The sequence below is a fragment of the Somniosus microcephalus genome, unplaced genomic scaffold (assembly GCF_052327205.1).
Source record: "Somniosus microcephalus isolate GS21.2 unplaced genomic scaffold, FLI_Smic_1.0 unresolved_chr4, whole genome shotgun sequence".
In the NCBI taxonomy this organism is placed as follows: Eukaryota; Metazoa; Chordata; class Chondrichthyes; order Squaliformes; family Somniosidae; genus Somniosus; species Somniosus microcephalus.
The window spans coordinates 17,088,566-17,097,745 of record NW_028225182.1 but is presented as its reverse complement, the minus strand read 5'-3'; the positions used below and the strand labels follow the sequence as shown (position 1 = coordinate 17,097,745).

Below are 9,180 nucleotides of genomic sequence, written 5' to 3'. Positions count from 1 at the left end.
ACAGCCAATCTCCAGACGCCATCCTACAACTCATCTGCTTCATCCTTGACCACAATGTCTTCACCTTCGACAACCAGTTCTTTACCCAAACACACGGAACAGCCATGGGGACCAAATACGCACCCCAATACGCAAACATCTTCATGCACAAGTTCGAGCAAGACTTCTTCGCTGCACAGGATCTCCAACCAACGCTATACACCAGATATATCGACGACATTTTCTTCCTATGGACCCACGGCGAAGAATCACTGAAAAGACTACACGATAACATCAACAAGTTCCATCCCACCATCAAACTCACCATGGACTACTCCTCAGAATCGGTCGCATTCCTGGACACACGAATCTCCATCAAAGACGGACACCTCAGCACTTCACTCTACCGCAAGCCCACGGACAACCTCACGATGCTTCACTTCTCCAGCTTCCACCCTAACCACGTTAAAGAAGCCATCCCCTATGGACAAGCCCTGCGAATACACAGGATCTGCTCAGACGAGGAGGAACACGATGGACACCTACAGACACTGAAAGACGCCCTTGTAAGAACGGGCTATGACGCTCGACTCGTCGATCGACAGTTCCAACGGGCCACAGCGAAAAATCGCATAGACCTCCTCAGAAGACAAACACGGGACACAACCAACAGAGTACCCTTCGTCGTCCAGTACTTCCCCGGAGCGGAGAAACTACGCCATGTTCTTCGCAGCCTTCAACATGTCATCGATGACGACGAACACCTCACTAAGGCCATCCCCACGCCTCCACTACTCGCTTTCAAACAGCCGCCTAACCTCAAACAGACCATCGTTCACAGCAAATTACCCAGCTTTCAGGAGAACAGCGACCACGACACCACACAACCCTGCCACAGCAACCTCTGCAAGACATGCCAGATCATCAACACAGATACCATCATCACACGTGAGGACACCACCCACCAGGTACATGGTACATACTCATGTGACTCGGCCAACGTTGTCTACCTCATACGTTGCAGGAAAGGATGCCCCGGAGCATGGTACATCGGCGAGACCATGCAGACACTGCGACAACGGATGAACGGACACCGCGCAACAATCACCAGGCAGGAGTGTTCCCTCCCAGTCGGGGAACACTTCAGCAGTCAAGGACATTCAGCCTCCGATCTTCGGGTAAGCATTCTCCAAGGTGGCCTTCGAGACACACGACAACGCAAAATCGTCGAGCAGAAACTGATAGCCAAGTTCCGCACCCATGAGGACGGCCTCAACAGAGATCTTGGGTTCATGTCATGCTACATGTAACCCCACCTGACGCAGGGTCATCCAGACTCGAGTCGACATTGGCTTCTTCTCTCTACACAGATGCGGCCGGACCTGCTGTGGTTTCCAGCCAAAAAAAAATGTTTTTTGTCTGTTTTTTTGTTTTTCATACAGACCCCAGCATCTGCAATATTTGACCACTTGTGATCCCACCTCATTGTTCTTTGATGTAATGTTTCCCTGACTGACCTGTTTGGACACCATTCACACCTTTGACTGCTGTGATTATCTCTCTGCCGAGGTGTGATAAATGGCAGTTGGAAAGGTTACCTGTAAACATCTGACATGATTCTCTGACTATATAAGCTGTGTCTTTATGCATTTCTCCACTTCACCTGAAGAAGGAGCAGCGCTCCGAAAGCTTGTGATTTCAAATAAAGCTGTTGGACTATAACCTGGTGTTGTGTGACTTCTTACATTTGTCCACCCCAGTCCAACTCCGGCATCTCCACACCATAATTGAATGAAGGAACAGGGCTGAGGGGCTGAATGGCCTCCTCATGTTCCTATTAGTCTGTCACCAATAAGAGAATGTTACGAAACGGATTTCTCGGATCCCAGTGGATGATCTCATACTCACCGACATTATACCCAGTGCGACAGTTTATCCCATGATCTTGCAGCCAAAATGCACATTTTGAAAACCTGGAAATGTTAAAACGCCGTCCCTAGGTGGGCTCGAACCACCAACCTTTCGATTAACAGCCGAACGCGCTGACCGATTGCGCCACAGAGACCTGTTGGGAAACTCATTACAACATATACTAAAGCCGGAGATTACCGAGATAAAACCTCAGGTCACAGAGAGCAAGATAGCGACTGTCCAGTCTCCGTTTACTTGTCCAAATTAAAGAATGTAACATTTATTGTCGGAACATGGAAATAGTCGCTGAAAGAAAATCCGTTAAACAAATTGTTTTGAAAACCCGCTTTGAGTCATTAGATCGGTTCATCTACCAATGGTGACGGTGAGATATTAACATGGTGTCTGGGTTTCTCACAACTGTTGGAATCTTCCCACGAGTTCTTTTGCTGTTGTATTTGTTCATCAATGTGGAGATCAGATATACACGTGGTCGCTTCACTGTGAGCCCTGGGAACCAGATACACCAGAGCACAGGCCAATGATCGGACTCTGCCCTGTCTGCTCTATATGGGGGGCAGTAACACACCGAATGCAGAACAACGAACCTACCACAGCCCGTAAAGCCGAAACAGCTTAGTTGGGCGAGCGTTAGATTGACGATCCCGGAATCGGCAGGTTTTAGTTACTTTTTGTCTCCTTCACTATAAGAGGAGCGAATCAGGAGAGATTTTTCGCATCTGAACCCGCGTTTCCTAAAGGAATGAGCGTGAAACCACATCTGAGCCGGGGATTCGGCTCTAGCCGCTGGCTGGGGGTTCGAATCCAGTCGGGGTCGCGCCGGCTGTTTTTATACCGGGACTGAGGGAGGGGCTGTTCAGCAATGGTTCGATAATAATTTTTAGAATGAGGTTTGTTAAACTAAAGAGCTCTTTTTCTGTTACTTTTGATTTACACTCTGCCCAGTTGTCTATACGAACAGTTAACAATGTTTAAGCGATGTGGTCTGTTGAATGTTTGTGCAGTAACTCGGTCACCCAGTGTGAGCCTGAACGATAATTCCTCAGCCTGGGTTCAAGCCTGGCCAAGGGGAGCTTTGTGGCCGGTTAGCTCAGTTGGTGAGAGCGTGGTGCTAATAACGCCAAGCTCGCGGGTTCGATCCTCGTATAAACCATCAGGATGTTTTCATTATTTTACGCTATTTCTAAATATTTAAAATACAAACTTTATAAGTAAACCAATCCACACAGAATCTCACAGGGGCTTTATTTGGATTAACATCCATTGCACCTTTACCACCGGGGCTGAGAGACACATCTTTCTGTTTATTTGTGTTTCTGGGTTTGCTGATGAACGTTGAACAGGCGGCCTGTTCCCGATAATGGTCACAAGCAGGTGAGAGACAGACAGAGCGGCTCTGACCCCGCGAGATGGGCAACAGGCTTCAGTTTAGGACAAATGCATCAATGAAATGTTCGCCGGCACCGAGAGAGACAACATCCAGAGAAAAGCACAGAAGGAAATCGATCAATCTAAAACGTTATAAATATTTCCCGTGCTTGATGTCTCTCTATTCAATCGCCAAACTTTCAGTGCCGGAGAAATAATTCCAGATTAAATCGTTCAGTTCGAGAATGGCAGCGGAAAGAAACTCAAATGAACTGAAAACTGCCGAATCCCGGGATTGAATCCGGGACCATTATTAAATCTGTGGAGAGAAAAACAGAGTTAACGTTTCAGGCCGATGACTGTTCGTCTGACGTTAACTCTGTTTCTCTCTCTACAGATGCTGCCTGACCTGCTGAATATTTCCAGCAGTTTCTGTTTTTATTTCCAATTTCCAGCACCCGCAGTATTTTGCTTTTGTACTTTTACAAATCTTCAAGTCGCTGCTCCCAACTGAGCTATTGCGGTTACGGAGCAAGCTACCGTGCGTCATCCTGTCGGAGGGAAAGGGAAGGGTTTGTGTCCTGAACCCGCTGCGTTTACATCAGGCATCGAATTCACCTGCAGGCTGGAGGAGCAGAGGGAGCTGGAGGGAAAGAAGTGACATGAGCAGAAGGAGAAGACATTGGAAACTGGCAGAATCTTGTGTCTGACTTGTTTCAAATGATGCAGGGCAGCCCTGCGTGGATTTGCAGTTTTCCCAGGAGCTGCATTGTTCGGTGCGTGCATTTTAGACATGGAAACATGTCCATCAGGAGCTTGTGGTAATATTTCACCTCACTGTGTATTTCAAGTTGATGCCTACCGCACTTGGTGCTGTGGTTGCGCGAACATGTCTTTTGTGTTCTCACCTGAAATGTTATTTTGTACAAACAGTTTGCCTGGCGCGAAAGAGTTAAAAATGGGACTTAGACTGAAATGGGCGGGGTTGTTGCGGTGGGTGAAATATGGTGACGATCTATGGTTATTATCCGAGGCGACGCTGCAGGATCCATTTAAAGATCTCCCGCGGATCCACTGAAACCAGCCGAATGTGCAGCTTTGAGAGGGGCTTTCTGCACCGTCAGGGCAGGAAACGGGAGTGAGGGAGGGACACTGTCGGTATCTGGGCTGAGTGTGAATCTGTGCAGAATTGTACAGAGAAAATATACGGGTTCGTTGAGATTTTTACTGGTATTGATATTTAACCACAAAATTACTTCTTCCATTTTTTTATATTAATTCAATTTTAATGGGGAAGATTTTCATAATGTTTCCGCCCGGTATCGAACCGGGGACTATTTCGTGCGCGAGGAGAATGTGACAGTCACTACACTGCAGAAACTCTACCGCCGTTGACTGTAGCAAGAGCATCACAGAAGAGAACTGTGGTTTACAAATGCAGGTCCGGGATTAACTTTTGAATTCATACACTTTATTATCTGAATTTCACAAAACTCATTAAACTCTGTAAAAAGATGAACAATTGTTCGAATTGATGAATCGACTTTCTGTTTCAGACTGAAGGAAATCCTAACATGGTCATCGAGTTACAGGCAAAACTTTTTAAAGTGTTTTGTCTTTTGCTTGTGATGAATTGTCATCAGTTCTCATTTTACAGACGGTATTTGAGGAGTTGGTTAAAAATGTTCAGTGTTTATCACACCGGGAATCTGCTGCAGCCGTTGTTCAGTTTAACAGGAGCCGACAATTGTCGCCGCTTTTACACAGGAGAAGAAACTCACCCCTGGAGGTTCAACTGGAGCAAGATCCAAAATCATTCATCCCGCCCTGGAGCGGAACCGGGGACATTTCTGGTGTAAGGCGAGCGTGATAATTGGTGCAGTCCCGAAACCTCTGCTCAGTTTGTCAGCCGCGAGTCAGAAGGATGTGTTAAGGGAGAAGGTGACCCGCTGACTCACCTCTCTCTGCACTGATTGAGATTGTGTCGCTTCTCCGTCAAACAACATCACTTCTGTCCCACACTGAAGGCTCTCAATCCTTCTCCTCCGCTCGCTTTCCATTCAAGTAATTGGACAATGAATCATTAATAAGTTTCCCTCGGGCTTTTGCTGGTGGATTTACTGATAAACCGGGGAATTGAGAGGAAACTGGAGCACAGGCAGGGTCCTTGCGACAGACCAGTCCGGCTAGCCCAGTCGGTGCAGTGTAGGATACTTCATCCCCACGGTGGGGAGTTTGCGTTTTAAATTTTGGGCTGATTTTAAAGGCGATTCCCAGCTCGGTCAATGAGTATTTCATGTAAATGCGGTTCAACAAAATGAGAAAATCTCTCCTTGATTCCGGAATCTTGTCTCTCTCCAGCCGCCAGCTGCTAAAGATTGAACTGACTTTAATTTCACTTTGGCTCGGGGTCAGTGCGGCTCAGTGGGACTTCGGCCCGTCTCTCCCTTCAAAACTCATCAGGGCCGAGAAAACAACGGGGAATTTTACACACGTGTTGTGTTCTGTACCTTTTTATAAACACTTCAGTGTATTTCACTCTGTGTCCAACACTGTGAGGTCTTCCCTGGTGTGTCAGTTTCCGGTGTTTATAAACACTTCAGATTTCCTGATAATGTTGTTGAATCGCATTTTTTGAAAGAGTCATTGACCGAGAGGTGCCGGGGGATTTAGAGCTGGGGATCGCCTGTGAAACCAGCCCAATAATTTGAAACACAAACCGCCCCTGAGATTAAGAGCCTCAGGCTCTACCGACTGAGCTAGCCGGGCCGGTCTGACCCCGCGCACTGCTTGTGTTACAAACCATGAACCAGTTTCCCCTCAATTCCCAGCTTTACCAGTAAATCGCCCAACAAAAGCCCGAGAGAACCTTATTACTGATACTTTATCCAATCACTTTAATATTTGTTTTCTGGTGAGCAACATTTCTGTCGCTGGAAAATGTTCTCCTTGTTAACTTTAGTAAAATTCTTCACGATGTTGAACACGTCGACAAAATCTCCCCTTGTCTTCTCTGCTCTGAGGAGAACAGCCTCTTCTTCTCCACTACTCCACGGAACTGAAGTCCCGCATCCGCCCTAAAGCGCAGTGCCCGAATTACACACAATACTCCAAAGGTTTGGTATAACTTCCTTCCTTTTGCCCTCTATGCCTCTGTCTGTAAAGCCCAGGATCCCGTTTGTTTTTCTAACACAAGACAAAATGCTGCGGATGCCGGAAGTTTGAAATAAAAACAGAATTCGCTGGAAATACTCAGCAGCTGTGAATGGTAGGTGAGTTGGAAAAAAGCGAATTGGCCTCAAAAATGCTGTATAAGGGTTTCATGGTGTAATGGGGAGCATTCTGGACTTTGAATCCAGCGATCTGAGTCTCGGTGGAACCAGGTTTCTTCTTGTCCCAGCTGGGGACAAATAAAATAAATGTTGGTAGCAACTGTGTGATTGGCTGCTCAGCAGTGGCAAAGTGTAGACGCTGAAGGTGTGGATGAGAAAAGGCTGGGCCAAAATGGAATGGTGGAGTTAAAATTGTCCAGTTCTTCCAATATTGCTGCTGGACGGGGTTTGCAAGTAGCCTTGAGAGGGCAGTGATGTATCGCCATTGTGGGGCTGGTCCCCGACACAAACTCCGTTCCCGAGCCACCGACTTCATCCCAATCCCTGGCCACTGAGACTGAACCAGACAGCTTGCAACCTTGGTATTTGACCCCGAGATGAGCTTCTGCCCAAGACGGTCTACTTCCACCTCCGTAACATCGCCCGACTCCGCCTCTGCCTCAGCTGATCTGCTGCTGAAACCCTCATCCTTGCCTTTGTCACCTCCAGACTTGACGATTCTAATGTACTCCTGGAAGGCCTCCCATCATCCTCCCTCCATAAACTTCAGCTCATCCAATCCTCTGCTGCCCGAATCCTAACTCGCACCATGTCCCGTTCACCCATCACCCCGGGTCTCACTCACCTACATTGGCTACCTTCAGGCGACAATTCAGTTTTCAAATTCTCGTCCTTGTTTTCAAATCCCTCCATGGACTCGCCTTCCCCTATCTCTGTAACCTTCTCCAGCCCTACACCCTCTGAGATCTCTGCACTCCTCCAATTCTGGGCTCTTACACATCCCCGATTTTAATCCTTCCACCATCTGCCGTGGTGGGATTGTGAGCTCAGGTCTCCAGATCATCATGAAGTCTGCGGCTGAGGAACAGTTTGTGGCGGGACCAGCACTGCAATGGCGATTCATCGCTGCCCCCTCAAGGCAAACCTCTCCCACCAGCAAGCACTGGACAATTTTCTCCCCACCATTCCAATTTTCCTCTGGAATACTGGTCGATTAACAAACTCACTGTGCCACCCTACCTCATAAATAATTGATTGAAGATTCGTTAATGAGCAGCGCAGTCTGAACCAGGATCTGTTAGAACAGTGAATTCAATGTCAAATCAGGCACAGAAAACGAAATAAAGAGAGGGAAATAAAGGTTGGATTCAGAGAGAGAGAGAAAAAATAGAAAAATGTAAAAACATTTTTATTATATAAAAAATATTCAACAACAATTTATATCTGAAGGAATGAGATTCCACACTTATAAAATATATTTTCAGTGCCAGAGAGGTTATTTGGCGGTAATTAAGACTGTTAAAAAGGGGACTTAGACTGAACTGGTCGGAGTTGCGGCGGTGTGTGAAATATGGTGACAATCTATCATTATTAGCAGAGGCGACGCTGCAGGATTCTTTAAAGATCTCCCGCGGATCCACTGAAACCAGTCGAATGTGCAGCTTTGAGAGGGACTTTCTGCACCATCAGGGCAGGAAACCGGAGTGAGGGAGGGACACTGTCGGTATCCGTGCTGAGATTGAGACTGTGAAGAATGGTGTGGGCTCAGATAATATACGGGCTCTATGAGATATATTATTTTATTGATATTTAATTACAATATGTATTCTTCCATTTTCATATTCATTCAATTTTAATGGGGAAGGTTTCCTTTCCAGTTTTGAACCGGGGACCATTTATCGAACATAATGCTTGCGCCCGGGATTGAATCGGGGACTTTGCACTTGTGAGGTGAACGTGATAACCACTACAATATGGAAACCTCTGTTTAGCTAAATATCCAGAAAGAACTGTTCAGCGAGTAGGTGAAATGCTGGATCCCAGATTCTGGATTCATTTCCTTTCAGTAACATTTCTCTGGCCGAAACTGCACAAGTCAAAAATGTTCCTTTCAAAGTCATTAAACTCTCGAATTTCCGCGTCGCCCCCGAATCTTCTGAATTAGATGCCTCCAGTATTTCCACTCAATCAATGTCTCTTTGCAATTCCCTGTTCCCATCCACACTAATTACTGTACCACTGTCGATCAGTGATAATAGATAGTCAAAGTGATCAGGCCATGCGAGCTCAGTCGGTAGCAGGCTCCTGGGTTCGTGCCCACGTTGGTTGAAGGTTTTTGTTAAACTTTTTGTTTGTTGCTTTTACGGTAAAGCCTCATGAATTAACCGACAATTTTCTTTGTCACAATGAAAGAAATACTAACTGAGGGAGAGTCGACAGTTCAATAATTTGTACTGTTACCCATATCTCATCTTACACACTGTACTTTAGGAGTCTGGTTTAAAATGGTCATTGCTGATGACACCAGGAATCTGGGGAACTTTGGTCAAATTGAACAGGACCGGTTATTTCTACCATGCGCACAAAATAGAAACAGTTCTGAACTTAAAATCCCATGGTGCTGACATTCAGATTAAACGCAGTCAGCGTTGAAATAAAGTGAAAGAATTTTACAGTGAAAAGATTTGTCAGTAAGTATTTGTGCTTTTAATTAAAGTTTGTGGCTTCTGATTCCCGTTCATGTCTCTTCCTCCTCTGTTGAATAAGAAACAAGGGATTTGACATTTGA

The 9,180-nt window shown here is 46.2% G+C and overlaps 1 non-coding gene across 1 annotated transcript; it reads right to left on the bottom strand.

The window, feature by feature from the left end:
- Nucleotides 1-1,970: 1,970 nt before the first annotated feature.
- Nucleotides 1,971-2,044, bottom strand: trnan-guu (transfer RNA asparagine (anticodon GUU)). Its single transcript has one exon. It is a non-coding gene; the product is annotated as a tRNA-Asn (tRNA).
- Nucleotides 2,045-9,180: the final 7,136 nt, after the last annotated feature.